Source organism: Mugil cephalus, chromosome 6, assembly GCF_022458985.1.
Source record: "Mugil cephalus isolate CIBA_MC_2020 chromosome 6, CIBA_Mcephalus_1.1, whole genome shotgun sequence".
Lineage (NCBI taxonomy): Eukaryota > Metazoa > Chordata > Actinopteri > Mugiliformes > Mugilidae > Mugil > Mugil cephalus.
In genome coordinates this window covers 224,216-243,232 of record NC_061775.1, presented here as the reverse complement: position 1 = coordinate 243,232, position 19,017 = coordinate 224,216, and positions in this window count along the sequence as shown.

Here is a 19,017-nt window from a genome sequence, read left to right as displayed (position 1 = left end):
GAAGTCAGTGCAGAGTCTCAAATTGCCATCTTTTTTCCACACTAGAATGAGTGGGGATGCAAACTCACCCACTGATTTCCTTATCATCTCTTGTTCTTCCATTTCAGATAGAACCTGTCGCAGCTTCTGGTAGTGGGCTGGTGGTACTTGTCGATAAGGGAGGTGGAATGGTCTTTCGTCAGTGAGCCTTATGCGATGTACAAACCCTTTAGCCTCACCACAGTCCAGTGCACGTTTTGAAAAGATGTCATTGTACTTGATGAGCAGCTCAGCTAACTTTTCTTTTCCCTTGGGACCAGCGTGGCATTAATCAATATTAATTTCAGTGAGCCCAACTTGTTGTAGTCGCTGCTTAGGGTCCACTGTTTTGCCCTCATCATGTGTTTTCTCTTGTTTGACTTCTTCAGGTTGACTTGTGCCCTGGAAAACCTCAAAATCTTCTACAGCTAGACAGGGAGACACATCTGCCAGTTTACTGTTTCTCTTCAATGTGAGGGGTTTGTCTGACATGTTAGTGACTTTCATGGGAACCCACCTATCACCCCACAAAGATGTGATTACACGACCAATCATGATGTTACGGGGGAGGGACTTGGATGAGGTGGGCTCCACAATTACTGTGCTGCCTGGTGACATGGGCACATTATTTAGCAATTTACCCCAGACTAAGTGTTCTTGTCTCGCCAACAGGGTGACTGATTGCGGGAGTTTGACAGTCCCTATCTTGTCTGGAAGCTCTTCACCTCTCCACCGGGAAGAATTTGCCATGATGTCCAGGAACTGCTCACACTCAGGAAGAAGACTGCCACTAGAGACAAGACGCCAATAGTCACTGGTTACTTTCAGTTGATGCATAAGAAACTTGATGACATTTTTGCCGATGATTAAATCATCACGTTGGCCAGGCACAACAAGAACAGGCACAATGCAGGTCTCTCCATACAGTTTCATCTCAACCTCATACATACACTTGGGTTTTGTTAATGTTCCTCCACACCCCACCAGTACAACCTCTTGAGTTAAGACAGTAGGTTCTGAAAGCACATTTTCACTCAACATCTTCTGCTCTGCTTGTTCACTTAGTGTACAGGCCATGGAGCCTGAATATAACATCCCCTGCACCTGAAATGTGTTGTTTATTGTAACAGGGGTGTAGAACAGTTCATCATAAGGGCCCAGTCTTTGTATGCTTTGAACTATTACTTTGGCACCAACTGGTGCTGCTGCACATGCTTTTATGTAGTGCGTGCAACACCACTGTTGTGGGTTTCTCCTTCCTTACCTGCATATCCCCTCGCCAGATGCAGGTCTGCTAGTTTAAAGGCTGAGTGTTTTGTGCTAGAGGGGTACTCCGAGGTTGGTTAGACTGACGGTTGGGGCAGTTCTTCCTGATGTGATTAGGCTGAAAACATGCCAGGCATTGGCGTTTCTGCCTGCAGTGTACAAGGGTGGAGTGCTCTGCAGACTTACAGACACGGCAGGAGCTATGCTGGAACTGGTCAGAGGAGACTGGTTGGTGGGCAGCTTTACTCTTCTGTGAAAGTGCATTTTCAAAAAGGCTAACTAACACCTGGAGACATTTCTCATTACAAGGGGAATTTGATGATGCAGCGCTCTCATTCTGCAGAGGTGACTCTCCTGAATGACTGCTTTTCCCGGGATCATCAAGTGCTGGAAACCTGAACTGTCACTGGCTTAAAGTGCTTTGATTTGGAGAGAGTGTGTTCTTTCATTTCAAGTTGGTGGCAATCAATGTGCAACTCAAAACGTGTTAGCAAGTTAAAGTTTAACAGCCGGAGTCATCAAGATATAGCACTGGACTGGACTAGAGTTGTTCCGATTCCAATACCTATCATTAGCTTTGTTCGCTCTGTTGGCTCCGTCAGTGCAGCTACAGTCGAACTGGAGCTCATGAGCATTACTAAAAATAAGCATATACTGTGCATGTGTGTCTTTGATGTTAAAGTTTAGTGTTACTTTAGAGCCTCTTTTTGACAATCGGGAGTCATGTAAACATGACACACTGCTCGTGTTGTATGTCTACGCTCTGGCAGTGACGCGGTTTGGAGGGTCTTATATGCTGAACATTTTTTGAGTGTAAACTTTGTTATCTATTTGTTTATTTTGTCAAGTAACTGGACTTTCATTTCTTGTTACAGTTGTCCTATGAGATACAAATTTTGTGATTTCACCTACACAAACCAAGAGAGTCTCTTCAAGCACTATCTTCGGAGGCACTACTAAGCTCAGGATTGTTATTACAGTGCTTTTGAACTGTGTTGTGGTTTGGACTCTTTTAACATGTCCACACCAGTCTACATCTTTTTGTTTGTGTGCAGTCTACAGTACTTGCAGTACTGGTAGATACTAAGAGATTTCATCCTCCTGCATATTTACTGGAATGTTGTATTTAATGTTTAAATAAACATGTTTTACTGAACTAGTATTATTTGTATTTGCATCATATATGGTAGGCTCAATAGAACAGTTTTAGTTGCCATAACTTCTCATGTTTGACAGTATTCATAAGTACCAATCAGAGCGTGCGAGGTGCAGTGTAGCATTCCCGGCTGTATGATGGTTGTACTCTTTAAGTGATAGTTTATATTGCTTTATTTATGTATTTATTTATTTATGTTAACGTATTCAATACACATTAGAACTATGAAAGAGAACAAAACAAAAGTACAGTTACACTTCCTTATGGTAGTAAACTTATCATAGCCTTACGAGATCCTGCAATAAATCATTTTTATTGAAATATTATCCACCATTCACTCTATTGTCCAGTTCCTCCGGTGTTACTTCCATGTGTCACATCTCCTTCTTTTCATATTCCCTTCTCTCTTTCTCTTCTGCTACACCCCAGTCTTCAAAATCATCAAATTCACCAAATAGGTCAATGTTAACTATAAAATCACTAATTTTTTGTCAACTGTATTGTTGTTGTGATAAATAAACTGAAATAACGTATGTTCTGTGTTTCTGTTGCCACGATTACCAAAACGTTTGAGCCAGCGCAATGATTTAGAACTGTCATAAGGTAATGGACCGGAACATCTTTGTGCACGGTAACTAGCTTTAGCTCCCATAATCTAAACCAATAGGCTCGGCTAATGCTGACTGGTGCTCCCGCTAATCAAAGCATGTTCCTACTGATATATCAAAGAATCAACGGCATCTAAATTTGAGACAGTAAATAACAACAAATATTGCGGAAAAACCTTGTGCTATTGAATCATTCTTCCTTACTTTGGTCAGACACTTTTAACATTGCAGACGCGTTTTTTCACTGAAGGCAAAGTCTGGATGTTTTGGTTCAGCGAGACGCTTTCAAAATAAAAGCCTAAATTTAACATCTGTTATAATATAATACAAAAAATAGCAACATGTTCACAAATAAATAAAGGAACATGAAAACAATATTTTTATAAAATTATTATGCTCATATTAAAAGGTCATTTATATGCAGGACCATCCATGTGCAGGACAAGATGGCTAAAATTTGCCCGTATAGCTGCTGAGAGAAGCAGCACATTTGATCGAGCAAGCTCTGAGCAGAACTCCAGTGGCTCAGCCACAGCAGATACCTGCTGCTCCATCATGTACACCTGTAATTTCATGTTAGCCGGTGTACTACTAATCCATGACTCACGTTTGCTAATCGGCTAAGTATTGTTAGCTAGCAGTAACATATGCCAGTCCGACCGCCCAAAAGTTTGACTGCCCACTTCTCTGACTATCCATTAATTCGAGTTATTCCAGTGGGTTATAGTTAGGTTTGGGCTACCAGAGAAGCGAGAGAGTATTTCTTCTAAATTTGCTTTCACTCTGTCGTCAATATCTTGGTTGGGAAGTTTGGAAATAAGTCCAACAGCTTCAATAAATTCCTCAACTTTATTTGATACATGCTCTGGGTTGGCGGGCTCCGCTTCCACATCCTCTCTATCTCTAACCGACTCCCTCGAAAGGCCCTCCATGTCTTTCTCCAGGCATGCTACTTCAGACCAAAGCAATGGATCAGACTAGATCAGCGTTAGACCCGGGTTTTTCTCTCTAACGCTGAGATATCTGCCTGTTACATTCTGACTCGACGACCTGACAGACTGTATCATTGTGAAAGCTTCAGCTCAAAAACAAGTTTTGGTCTTCTCCTATAAAGATTGATCTATCTCTCTAGTCCAGGGCCCTTATGCGCTGCATATAGTGCATACCCACTTTTTGCGCCACTGCTGTCGTGGCCTCATCAGCCAGCCCAGTCTTCATGGCCTGAAGTGCTGTTGAGCTCCATAAACCACATCTGCCCCAGTCGTCATGGCTTGCAGTTGTCCACTCCTACCTAGATGAACAATTCACCAACCTGCCCATGGTTCCTGTTATACTCACAAACTGTCACATAAGAATCAGAATCAGAATCAGAAAAAAAAATTTTTATCCCCGAAGCGCAATTAGGAGGGCGAAGAGCAGGACATACTGCTGTAAAACAGCAGATAAGGTATGACAAATAAATAAATAGAATAAATAAAGTGAGGCGTGGTTAAAAAAAAGAAAAATTAAAGTGACATTGTAGTTGAAGTGTCAAAGTAGTATTGCACAAGAGGTAGTATTGCACATCAGCTATGTGTTATATTATTAGATTCTACGTGTTTCCTTCAGCTTGATATATGTACCTATGACAGAGGTTTGTTTATCTGTTTCTCCTGTAACTGAAATCTACAAAATCTAAACTTAACAACAAAACCTAAAAAATCTAAACTAAATAAATAAACATAATGTGAATGTTTTTTTTTTCAACTTTATTTCACATCACAATTTTTTCGTACATTTCAATTTGAAACATCAATTTTGGGGGGAGGAAAATTGCTTGCATTTTATGAAAACATTACAAGCTTAGAACACATCAATAAAATAAAATAAATACAGGGGTTCACTTTCAACAGTGCTTGATAAAAGATTGCATCCTAAAAGACAAGAAACCTTGACATTTTTCATACAATTCAGTTATAGACTGGTTATCTTCCGCTAATATCTTCAGTGATATTATATCATTTTTAATTTCATTTTTTATGTTGGGTTTGCTGTTCTTCCCTTTATTCTTTTGTGATATGATACTTTCCCATAATAAGAATTATGTTCACCATCCTGGATATCCCTTTTGGCAGACCATCCATATAAATCATCACTTGAAATTTGTTAAACAAAGGATTGTTAATCCCAACATTCAACCATCTTTCTAAAAACAGCACTGTGACTAAGCAAGAGAAGAATAATTGTTCAATTGTTTCATGTTCTGTCATACAGAAAACACATGGACTTACTTCAAAATTAAACCTTTTCCTTAGGGTTTCAGCAGCAGGATAAATATTGTTTATTAATTTGAACTGCATTTCTTTTACCTTGGGTAAAATTGGCCATTTAAGATAATTACAATAAGGCTTCTTTAGTGTCACTTCATTATCTGTTATCTTTATTTTAGTTGACTTTTTGATATCATGGAACAGTTTTTCTTTAAACACACTTCCAAGTACTTTGTCGTTACATTTTCTCCCATTTTTATATAAGGCAGTTTAACAGACACATTTGAGTTTGTGAGGATATTTTTAACAATGTATTTTAGGGGAAGTGGAATAGCTCTACTGATTTGATTAAATTCTCTATGGGAGCATTTTAAATTAAATTTTCCTACAAATGAATTACACTGCAATAAGTTGCCATTTTCATTCATTGAGTCAGTTATATACAGAACGTTTTTATCATACCATTCTTGTTTAAATAAAGTCTTCCTGTTAATTGATATGGTTCTATTATTCCACAAGGTGAAACTATGCGGTGTGAAGTTGTGAGTGAACATCATCAGCAGCATTTGTTTATGGAAGTCAGACAATTTCATTGGTAGTTTAGCTATTTCAAAGTCACACCAAAATTCTAATCCTCCAGCATTTTGGAAAAGATGTTTTGGTATGTGGAACCATATGGAATCAGGTTGTGCCAAATAAGCTTTTATCCAGTTCAACTTAAATAGACCAATCATGCATTCAAAATCACCAGCTTTTAACCCACCATGTTTATAGTCTTTAAGGTAGTGTGTCTTATTTTTCCATATGAAATTAAAGATGATGGAATTTACTTTTTTAATCATTTGGGGATGAACATAAAGAGACTGACAAGGATATACTAGTTTTGATAAACCTTGTGGTTTTTTCAATAATATTCTGCCAAGAATAGAGAGATCTCTCATAAGCCAATGGTTGAGAGATTTTTTTCATAGTATCTATTTTCCTTTCAATGTTTAGTTGTTCTCTCTTATTTTTATCTTTAGATATCACTAAACCTATAGGTAGCTCTGAAGCTCTTGAAAAGATTGACATTATGTCCAAGGCTTTTTTAATTAAAGACTTATTCTTTAGAAAGATTACTGTGTCATCTGCGAATTGACTTATTTGATATTCATAATCGAATATGTCAATTCCTTCAATTTGAGGGTGCTTTACAATTAGATATGCTGGCATTTGTGTACATAAATTAAATAATTTGGGCAAAATAGGACAACCTTGTCTAATTCCACATAAAATCTTAATTTTTGGTGTCATTCCCGGGTTGAGGGAGATGTGACTGTAAATATCATTATAAAACATGTTTATGATCTTGCAGAACCAAATCCAAGTTTTTTGAGCACTGTAAACATAAAATCATGTTCTACAGTGTCGAATGCTTAGAAAAGATCTATGAATAGACTTAGACTTGGACTTGGACTAACTTTATTGTCATTTTGTATACACAGGGTGTATACAGAACCAAATTCTGTTGCATACGGCTCACGACAATGTAATATAATTACAAATCTAATAAGATAAAAGTACAATATAAAGTGCAGCAGCAATAGGAATGTATCATAATGCAAGAAGAAGAAACTGTTTTAAAAAAAAACTGTTCAAAAACTGTTCAACAGTGCAAAATAACAGTGCAAAATGGCAGTAAAGTAGTATGTTCAGTTATGTACATGTGTGAAGCGGAGTCCAGCTAAGAGTTCAACAGTTCAACAATCTGATGGCAAGGGAGAAAAAGCTTTTGCAGAACTTGGTGGACCTGCACCGGATGCTGCGGAGCCTCTTTCCAGAGCAGGGAGAACAGTCCATGGTGGGGCTGTGAGGGGTCACTGACAATGTTACGGGCATGGGACATGCAGCGCTGTGATGTGATGTCCTGAATGGAGGGAAGAGGGGCCCCGATGATCCTCTCCACACGTTCTTCCAGTCGGAGGCGCTGCAGACTTCACACCACACAGAGAGGCAGCTGTTCAGAATGCTCTCTATGGTGCTTCTGTAGAGCGTCTTGAGGATGGGTGGGGGCTTGTCCACGTTCAGGATCAGGCTGTTGTCTCTGCACCAGCCCACCAGCTGCTCCACCTCCTCTCTGTACTCCAGGTCGTTGTTGTCTCTGATGAGGCCCACCACCGATGTAATTGGTAGCGAACCTGTGGACGCAGTCAATTAATGTTTGGTAGTCAATCATATCCAGAATCAGTCGAATACGGTTGTGAATATATTTTCCCTTTATAAAAGCTGATTGATATTCTTCTACATTTTTCCAATTACATGCTTTAAGTGATTTGCATAAACTAGAGCAAGTAGTTTATAATCATCACACAGTAAGGTTATTGGTCTTCAGTTGTCTAACATCAACAAATCTTTTTTGGGGTTTTGGTAATAAGGTTATCAAACCTGTTTTCATAATAGGGGACAAACATCCTTTCTACATACATTCCAAAAAAGCGTTATATAGTAACTTTTTGATATCCAAAAATGTTTGAGGAATTCAGACCATCAATCCCTGGTGATTTACCAATTTTCATTTGTTTTAATGCGTTTTCAATTTCTATTACAGTTAGGTCTTCTTCAAGTATATGTTTGTCTTCTACATCCAGTTTTTTATGTCCTCATCGATTTCTTAAAACAATATGTCACAACTTGATTTATTAATTTTGATTGGTATAAATTACAAAAAAGAGACAGATTTCATCCTGGACTAATTTTTTATCTTCAATTATAATATCATTTGTCATAAGCATACTTATTTTTTTCTTAGTCTTTGTTTTTCAAGTCCAAAGAAATATGTTGAACTTTTTTCACCCTTTCCATCCATCTAGATCTTGATCGAATATAAAGCTCCATTTGCCTTAGCATTATACATGTCATCTAATTGAGATTGCAATGACTTTAATTCGGTAATGTTGTCTAAGGATAGTTGTGAATTAGTTGTTAGTGAATTGATTTTATCAATTAGATCCTTTTCCTTTTGTTTCCTTATATGTGACAGTTGTGACCTGTGTCAATCACTATTTGTTTGGTCTTAAAGTTAAACAATGCCTCCAACAACACACGCAGACTCTACAACATAATTGACTTCTCCTCCAAGCACCATGTACAAACCATCATTACCACACTAGATGCAGAAAAGGCCTTTGACAGGGTTAACTGGTCATTTCTCATATCAACTAAATTTGGCTTTGGGGAATCATTTATTAACTGGATAAAAATTCTATATACAGCACCTTCAGCCACTGTTATCACCAATGGACTAACTTCATAACCTTTCACACTTCACAGGGGACTAGGCAAGGATGCCCACTCTCTCCCGTCCTGCAATATTCATTGAACCCTTAGCCACAGCCATACACTAAAATTCCAACATCAAGGGAATTCAGTCGCAGAACATACACCACAAAATCAGCCTTTATGCAGATGATATCTTACTTTTCTTACAAAACCCCCACACATCCCTTCAAGAGACAATTAAAACCATTGAATCATTTTCTAACATCTCCGAATACTCTCTTAACTGGCAAAAATCCACAGTTCTCCCACTATACAGCAACAGCGGGGGTATGGCAACCCAGACACTTCCCATTCCTATATGCACAAATCACATCACATATCTGGGTATTAACATTTTCCCCCAGGCTGTCAGAGTTGCTTAGTCTAAATTACACACTATTACTGACATCAGTATCCTCAAATTCTCAGCTGGATGAACTTACCACTTTCATTATTAGGCCGTATGGCACTGATTAAAATGACAATACTTCCTAAAATAACCTATCTATTCACAATGATTCCATCTCAGCCCAGTACATCATGGTTTAAATCATCGAATCAGATTCGATTCTAACAAAATTCTACTGGAAAAATAAAATGCCAAGAATCAAACTCACAACTTTACAGAAACCAAAAACACATGGAGGACTTACCGCACCAAACCTTTATAATTACTACATGGCAAACCAACTACAATACATCCTAAAATGGATCAACCTTCATCAGTCAGACAGCACTTGGTTAGACATAGAACAGGCAACTTGCAACAACATCACTATCTCAAATCTCCTATTCCTCAGCCAGACGATCAAACAACATCAGTGTTTTAGAATGTTAACAATTTCAGCAACTCTGACAGCCTGGTGAAAATTCCATAAAATCACAAACTCATCATTGGCACCTTCCAAATTACACCATTCTGGAACAATCCCGACCTCCTCTGTAATAAAAAAAAAACACTCCACCTTCCCATATGGTCACAAAAAGGCATAACACAATTAAAACACATAATCCATAACAACACACTGGTCCTGTTTACTCACTTGGTCCAGGAGTACAGCATCAGGAGCAACCAGTTTCTAGAATATCTTCAACTCAAATCATCAAATTAAGCAAAATACAATATCAAAACCATTAACTTAGATTCACCCCCACCAATTTTGAACCTGATTAACATTCACACAAAAAAGAAAGTTCTTTCAAGAATATATCAAATCTTTTTACAATCTGACACAACTCTATCCATACCTACATCAAAATGGGAAAAAGATCTGGCAATTGCTCCTGATGCTGACTTCTGGAACCACATCTGCAGAAACATTTACTCCATGTCTAGAAATGCAAATCTACAACTTATACAATATAAAATACTTCACAGGGTTCACTACACAGGACAGAAACTGGCAAAAATGGGATCCACATCAGAAATCTGCACAAACTGCATGCAAAATGAACCAGACACTTACCTTCACTCATTCTGGCACTGCACACCTGTCAAACAATTCTGGAGCGAGGTCGCCGAATCACTTTCTGTTTTCTTGGGTTACCATATCCCCCTGTCTCCCTCCCTCTGCTTACTTGGTGACACCTCTGCGTCAAACCTGACAAACCCAAACAATAAACTGGTGGCCTTAACCATCGCCAAGAAAACTATCCTCATGAACTGGAAGTCCAAACACAACATAAACGTAACTCACTGGAAAAATCTCTTATCCAACTACATCTCAATGGAAGACTTCAATCAACAGCTTGCAAAGCTCTATCTATTTGGTCACCACTCATTTTCTCTTCACATAACAGTCCCTCATGATGCCTGAGAGCCAATTCCACTAGAAGCATCAATGTCATTACATCAAGTGTCTGCATCTTACTACAAAACATACCTGTAGCTCCACAGTTACTGTACTATATTGTTTTATGTAGATAGTATCTTCACTAATTAATTATAGTATAGCAGTGTTCCTCTCCATTTTTTTCTTTCTTTTTTTCTCCTTCCACTGCCCCTCTCCAATAATTTCTTGCTGTTGTTATTGATAATGCTATTTCCATTATTATTGTTATTATCAATATCCCAATATCAAATGAGGGGGAGGAGGAATGACATATACTGTAAATATGATGGTTACTATTACTATGACTATATTTGCGACTTGCTAATATTAAGGCCTCGGGTCCCTGTGGGGCTGCACCCGGTGGACCTTCGCCTGGGGTCTCTTCGCCCTTCCCGGCCTCTGGCCCTTCCCCTTTCTGCCCGAGACGACTCACATGCAAACAGCAAACATGGCAACCTCCATCTTGTTTTTAATGCATCACACATGCCCTGCTTTTAATGCACTACATTCATTCACAAATACAAACATACAACAACAGCAACTACAAAAAACAAAAAAAAACAAAACACGAGCCCCGGTGGGAGGGAGGCGGGGGACAGGGGCTGGAGGGTGCGGGGACCCTCAGGCCCACTGGGTCAGCAGGGGCCCGAGACACCACAGTAAAATGAATAAAAATAGACTGAATAAACAGTCTAAACATTCTAAACAGAATGTATTATTGTATTAACTGCTAAACATACAAATTATGATATGATGCACACACATCGGCGTGCGCGTGCGTGCACACACACACACACACACACACACACACACACACACACACACAAATACACATTGTTCAGATATTTTTTGTTGTTCATATCTGTATTGTGTGTACTGTATTTAAAAAATAAATTAATTAATTTAAAAAAAAAAGTTAAACCATTCCCATTTACTTGTATTACTCATGTCTAACTTTTCAACCTCCAAGATAAGAAACTTCACCTGATCAGAAAATCACTTCCAAATATTTGTAGAATTCAGAAGTTGCTTGGATGTTAATACATTTAGACTAGTCATGCAGTGGTCTGTGAGTGGAGAGGCTGATATATTACAATCTGAAATATCATTATATAACTCACATGAGATCAGTCAGTAATCTAGTATTGAACATAGACCGTTTCTTGCAGAGTTATACCATGTATATTGAACTAATGTTGGATTCGATGTTCTCCAACAATCTATTACATTTGATGTTGTACATAAAGACAGTACAGTGTACACAGGTTGAGAATTCCTATCACTTTATCTGAAATATATGTTGTTTTCCATTAATTTATAAGTTGACTTAATGTTGCATACAAGTTTGTAATAATTGCTTGGTTGTTAAAACCATAAACACATATTAAAATGTAAGGTTTGTTGTTTATCTCCACTACCACCATTAACCAGTGGCCTTCAGTATCTTTTTTATGATCAATTATGCTGCCTGGTAATCTATTGAATAGTACCATGACTCCTGCTGAGTGTGAATGTTCCATGTGTTCCATGTGATGTTCCATAAGATCATCAGCTATATGCTATATTACTAGATCCTACATGTTTCCTTCAGTTTGATGTATGTATCTATGACAGAAGTTTGTTTATCTTGTTTCTCCTGTTCTTCTTTTCTCTCTATCTTCCCTGTTTCTACTTGACTGGCCTTTGGTAGATGGGTCCCTCCATATGAGCTGGGTTCTGCTCAAGGTTTCTTCCTGTTAAAAGGGAGTTTTTCCTTGCCACAGTCGCCCTCAGGCTCCTCTGGAGGTTGCAGACTGGTTTTTGTGAAGCGTCTTGAGACAATTTGTATTGTTATTGGCGCTATATAAATAAGATTGAATTGAACTGAATTTCATCTGGCTTCTTGCACTTTGGGCCACAGCTTAGCACGAGCCTCACGATAATCCTTTGAGAAGTCCCCCTTGAACTGAATGTTCATCTCTCTGCATACTCTCGCCTCTCTTGATCTCTTCCATACTTCATTTTGAACAGTTTGCAAGGCAAACTGGATGATTACAAGTCTGGGCATCTTGTTGGTAGCTGCATCGTTCTTCTTTCCCAGGTGGTGCACTGTGTCTACTGACTCAAATAGTTTCTCCACTGACAGCGGGATTATTCTTGTAAGGATGCCGATCACAGTCTCTCTTGTATTCTCTTTGTCTTTTTCTGGGAGGCCCATCAGTCGAAGATCCCACCTTCTCTTATATCTAGCGTGCTCGAAACAAATCTGCTTCAGTGAGGCATTTTCTTATTACAGCATAATTCATTTCTTCTTTCATTTTGCTTATGTCTTTTTTATTTTCTCTCACTGCTTGTGTGTTAGCTTCCATTCGACTTTGAAAGTTTTTCAGGCTGTCATCTTGTTCATCAAATCTCTTTATCAGAGCTTGAATTGCATTTAAGATGGTTTCATTTGTAATGTCATCCGGCTGGTTTCTCTCGTTTTGCTTCCTTGGTTTCATTTTTTTTTGTGATTTGGGCTGGGCAGTGGTGTGTGGCCATGAAGCATTTTCCGGTTTCTTCAAGTTCCTTTTCTTCACATGCCTCTCACAGGGCCATCAGGTCATAGTCGTGGTCTGGTAGCATTGGAGTGTTACTCGCTTTGCTAACGTTCAACGGCCATCTCTTTATATGTTGTAGAAAGAGCAAAAGTGGTCAGCCTCGAAAAAGACAAAAAACGATTTTAAAACTTTAATGACAGAGCCTGCAAAATGCTGCCGCTCATTCCGGCATCTTAAATTCTGGTGAATTTTGATTAGCACATATATGCTCTGGCTGCCTCGTGTCCTGCTAGCAAGCGCTAGTGCTAGCTACAGTAAGTAGCGCCTATCTTGTTAACAAGCTAGCAGCTACAGCCACAGTAGTCATGGTTGTTGTGAAATATATCTGAGACAAAGCAAGGAAAATACACAATTTTTTTGGCGATTTTAGATTTTTTTAAATTCTACTGCTGAAAATGTGCCTTGCAAGACCAAATGCATGGCCATTGCGAGGTAATAAAGGAAGCCTGGCTCAAGTTATACAGTTGGCGGAACCTTACTGGAATCCTCAGATTATGTGATGAAAATTATTATGTGATATGAAGCTGCAGTAATGGTTGAGTACTTTCATGTAACTCGTGTTTCCTATATTTGTTTCCTGGGATAGATGAAGTGAAAAATGTCAAGTCCCGTCCACCTGAGAATTGTTTTTGGTGGAGATGATGACAAATCCAAGGGTCTGACACCACATAAAAAATCTCCCACCTCTGATCATTTTTTATATTAAAAATCAACCGTTTTCAGTCATTTTGTTTTCCAAAAAAAGTTTATCTGATATACTTTTAGAGCAGTTGTTTATAGAGGACATTTATGTCCCTAAGGGCCTAAGAGGGTGTAAAATTGAAAAACTGAAACTAACAAAAACTAAAAATGCATCAAAATCACCTTTGTTAGTAATCTTTGATACATCCAAGGGTCTGATACCACGTAAAAAGTCTCCCACCTCCAGTAATTTTTTATATTGAAATCAGCCATTTTCTGTCATTTTTTTTTCAAAAATCCAGTGAACGCTTCATTAAATTGCCAATAAAGGTATTAAAAACCAAAGAGAAAATACAAAATTTAATATTTTTGAAAAGACCTAAGGATATCTGTAAGATCTGTGCAAAAAATATGAAAAAAATGTCTATCTGATTTATTTTTAGAGCGGTTGTTTATAGATGTCCCTAAGGTCCTAGGAGGGTAGTTTTTTGAAAGGGTACCAGAGGGTTAAACTATTAAATTATTATTCTGCTCCTCTCTTCACTTCTCTCTGCTTCTGTCCTCACTCCTCTCTTTGCTCCTTCTCTCTTCACTCCACCCTCTGCTCTTCTGGACACACAGAGCAGCTAATGAACGTAGCTAATGCTACTTAGCAGCTAAAAACATACTGTTAACGTTAGCTTGAGAAGCTGTAGCATTTATTAACTGACAAACTCAGACTTCCTGCTAATCTTTCTGTACGCTGCTGTATGAATATAAGGAAAACACTGAGATGGTTACAAACAATGTCTTAAATTGGAAATATTTAATATTCCTTCTTTTGCAGAGGGACAATTTTGAGCTGATGAGAGACTGTGTCATTAAAGGTCTGTGTGTCTACTTCAATGAGAACAGCATCACACTGGTCAAGGAATACTTGGTTAGTAATAACATTTTATTGTAAGCTTTCAGTATTTATTTTGCAAAGTTTTCTTTATTTTATAGTTTATTTCATTTCATATTTTTTCACCATTAGAACATCAACGCTGAAGAAGCTAAGAGAGAGGTTGCACAGACCACCATGGGGATTTATTTGATTCGCCCAGAATGTGCCGAGGAAGAGGACGAGCCAGAGGATGTTGGAGACAAAGAAGTCCATGAGGAGAGAAACAAAAAAGCAAAATAAAGATTTGCAAAAAAAATGGTGTCTGTATTTCTGTCATGTTTAAAGTTTCCTTAGCTAGTCGGTTTGGAAAAACTCATATGTTTACATGTAATGTTCTTAAAAGTTTTAAGGTGTTCAATTTTTTTGTTTGTTTCTACATTTGAATTTTTTAATTGTTTTATTGGGGAGTATTCTTTGGCCCCAATTTGGTGCTTATTGTTAATAAAGAAACTTTTTCATCTTGTTGCTTGTGTATGAGATGCTTGAATTATCAGGTTTATGTAAAACTTTGCTTTAACTTTATGTGTAATATTGAATAAACTCAAGGTTTATGTAAAAGTTCACTTAAAGTTTATATGTAGTAAGTAAATGTACACATTAAGGTTATGTAGACATATGCATTAATATTATTTAATTTATATTTTAAATGAAGAAAAACATTGCTTTTAATATGACCTTTTACGTTCAACTTATATAACAAAATTGCATGGAAAATTTACATGTAATTACATTACATAAAACCAACGTTTTTGGTTTAATTATTTTATTGAGTTCTGCTCAAGGTTTATTCCTGTTAAAAGGGAGTTTTCCTTGCCACTGTTGCCCTACGGCTTGCTCTGGAGGTTGGAGACTGTTTTTTGTAAAGCGCCTTGAGACAATTTGTATTGTTATTGGTGCTATATAAATAAAATTGAATTGAATTGAATTGAATTGAATTGAATTGAATTGAATTGAATTGAATTGAATTGAATTGATAATGCTCATGAGGATATGGTACCTCAGTGTTTTCCAACACTATTTTTTACGCAGAGTGGGTAGGAAGTATGCAAGACAAGATGAGACACCTGTATGAACAGGTAGCACCAACTTTCAAGACTTGAAACATCTTTTAGTTGTTAACTTTCACCATTTACCTTTGTACAATTTCAATTTATTCATATTCATTAGGGTGTAGTGTAATTTTAAAGTCTGTGATGTGCTAAAAAGAAGATGAATGAATAAGATGCATGCTGAATGACTTTGATGTCATGTTTGATTATAAGGTTATGATTGAATTACAATGATATGTCTGATCAGAATGTCATTAGCTTGATTACAACATTAAGTTTGATATGATGCCTTCACCAGACATATGCTACTAGAACACAAAGGGAGAGCACTGTAACCAAAAATGTATCTACTGTATTCCTCACAAGAGCACGTATCTATGTAGAAGATAGTTGCACTTATTACACTTGGTAAAATTTAGCTTGTTTGCAATAAACTTGATTGTTTTAAAGAAATTGAGCTAAAGAGTGGACTGGAAGATAAGGATGTAAAATGAACGGGAGTAACAGTGTAAAACTGGGAGCCTAGGGAAGTTCCAAAACTTCTGACGCAAATGCAGGTGTTTGAACCTGAGGAAAAAAAATAGAAAAGGGATTTGGAGTAGATCACGATGCTCCAGAGCTATGTGGCATACCTGGCATCCCAGGCCATGCGGCACATCTGGCATCCAATGCCACATGGCTCACTTCGCATCCCAGGCCATGTGGCACACTTGGCATCCCAGGCCATGTGGCTTATCAACAGTGATGAAGACAATTTCTAAGGGTATGACTGGTTAAAATAAGGGGCTGGTGAGGGTTTGCCCCATGTAGGGGATGGACAAGGGTGTGACTTGTGACATCCCAAAGGTATAAAGATGAGGACAGTAGCCCTCGCACCTCAGAGTGGGGTTGTGGTGACCATTTTTTGTCCTGTAATGCTGCTCTTCTTTTTTGCTGGCAATAAAGATCACTGTGGTGCCTTAGACCACTTAGACTCCTGATGATTTTTTGAGACTCCAAAGAGAAGTTATCTCCAGGGTGAACTGAACATCTTTCAAGGACTAAGTTTTACAAGGGTCTCCTATTTCGGAATAATTTGACACAACAAGGGACACGGGGCAATGCCCGAGTCACTGGCCTCTACAGCAGTATATATCAAAACGTGTGGTTTGATCGGGATCAGTATGCTATTACTTTTCTTTATGAAATATGAATTTTCGGGGAAAACTGCAGAAAATTTCCCATTGAAATTAATGGGACAGCCAGAAAAAAAGAAGCAAAAAAGAGAGTTTTTCAAAGGTGTTACGGTCTGCGCGGTCTTGCATTTATGTTGCGCTTTTCCAGATGCTCAAAGCGCTTACAATTGTATTGTGTGCATTATTCATTTGCTCAAAAAGTCATACCCTGGTGGTGAATGGAAACGTGGCGGCCAGTTTGCGCCTACAGCCTCCGCCCACCACCTACATCACTTACTTGCAATTGTACACCAGGGAGCATACGCCTGGGGGCAAGGTGGGTTAAGTTTCTTGCCTGAGGACACAACTAAGGGAACTAAGGACAGATTAGGGATAGGGCGAACCGCCAACCTTAACCTTTTGGTTACTGTACGACTGCTCTACCTTCTGAGCTACTGCTGCCTACTGACAAGTTACACTTTTCCATTTTGTGGGTTAACTGTGCTAAATGTGGATCAACTGTATTAAATGTATGCTAACTATGCTAACTGTAAGCTAACTGTGCTAAATGTGGGTTAAGTGTGCTAACTGTGGGTTAACTGTGCTAATTGTGCTAACCGTAGGCTAATTGTGCTAAATGTAGGCTAAGTGTGCTAATTCCCATGTTGACAGAGAAGGTACTGCCTGCAGTAGTCCCCCGTGGCCCTTTCAAAAATTTCCCAGAGGGAATTTTCTAGTTGGACTGCTCAATAATTTCAATAAAAAAATGGAAAAGTATAACTTGTCTTTTTGTATGAAGAGTGAATAGATGTTACTCAATCTGCTACATGTGACTAATCAATGATGTGTCTGGCTTAAGAGAAAACCAATGATCTTCAAAAATATGTCACACTGTAGCTCATTTGGACAGAGCTACACCTTTAAAAACATACTTATGATGGCAATTTAACTTTGTTTAACACTTTTACTAACAGTCAGACATGGGGAAATAAATGGCGTGGGTCAAGACTAACACGCCTAAGTGTATTTCTGTGGAAATAGAGCCCAGTAAATCTGAAACTATGCACAAGGGTCATGTGCATATTTCAGTATTTCAGTTTCAAGATGGTCACGTTGCCCTGAACCAACACATTGTGCCCTTTTCTCTGGGGAAACTTTTTTTTAGCAAGGGCTGAGTGCTGTTTGGGTCAACCTGTTTGTTGGCCATACACTCTCAGACCCCACAATGCTTTGCTAAAAGCCAGAGGTCTCTCAGGTTGAGCTGCTGGAAGTGACCACTGACCAGGCCCCAAAATACAGATGACACAACACCTGTCTTGTTATCGTGGTGGCACACTGAAAGTGGACCCAGCATGTTGGACTGTGATACACTGCAAGCACAGTCTAGTAGTCTTCGCCCTCAGACCAGAGTAAATAAACACAACCAGCTACACAAACACATTGACTGGAGCTGGGAAAGCCCATGCACAGCCTGCCACTAAAGGAAGGCATATAAGTAGAGAGGGCTTGTTGGAGCTAATGTTGCAATATTGCTTTTTACAAGGAGTTGTTTTTAGGTCCATTAAATGAGAAGTAAAAAGCAATGTTTGCTGATTAAAACATATAAAATGCTGAAACAAATTAAAGACTGCTGCTGTAAGGGCTGCAAATGAAAATCCAATTCAACCTACTACCTTTACAGTTATCCAGTTGTTTTTTAGACTTAGACAGGCTTTAATGATACACGAGGGTTTGTGCTACACGTCCATCAACTGTCATGATTGTCTGTCTGTATCATGTTTTGAGTTTCCTGTTTTATTTTGTTAAGTTTCTTGATTTCCTGTCTGTGTTTCGTCACGTGTACCTTGATTGCTTATTGGTTTCTCCCTGTGAGATTGCCCTGATTTGTCTCACCTCTCTCGTCATCCCTCTGCCTGTGTGTATTTATAGCCATGCCTTCCCTTTGTTCTCTGTCGCATCGTTGATGTTGTCCATGATTTTGCCATGCCATGTTTTTTTTTCTCCAAGCCACGTTCATATTCTAGTTTTGCTTTTTGCCTTTTTGCCATCATGCCACCACTGCAGCACCCTTTGTTGGTTTTCTGCTTATCATTAAATACCCCTTTCCCTGGTTCCCTGCCTCATCGCCTTTTTTTGCCTGCATTTGGTTCTCACCTCTCTTACCTCCTCACTTCGTGACACAAACTGAATACATGTTTGAATC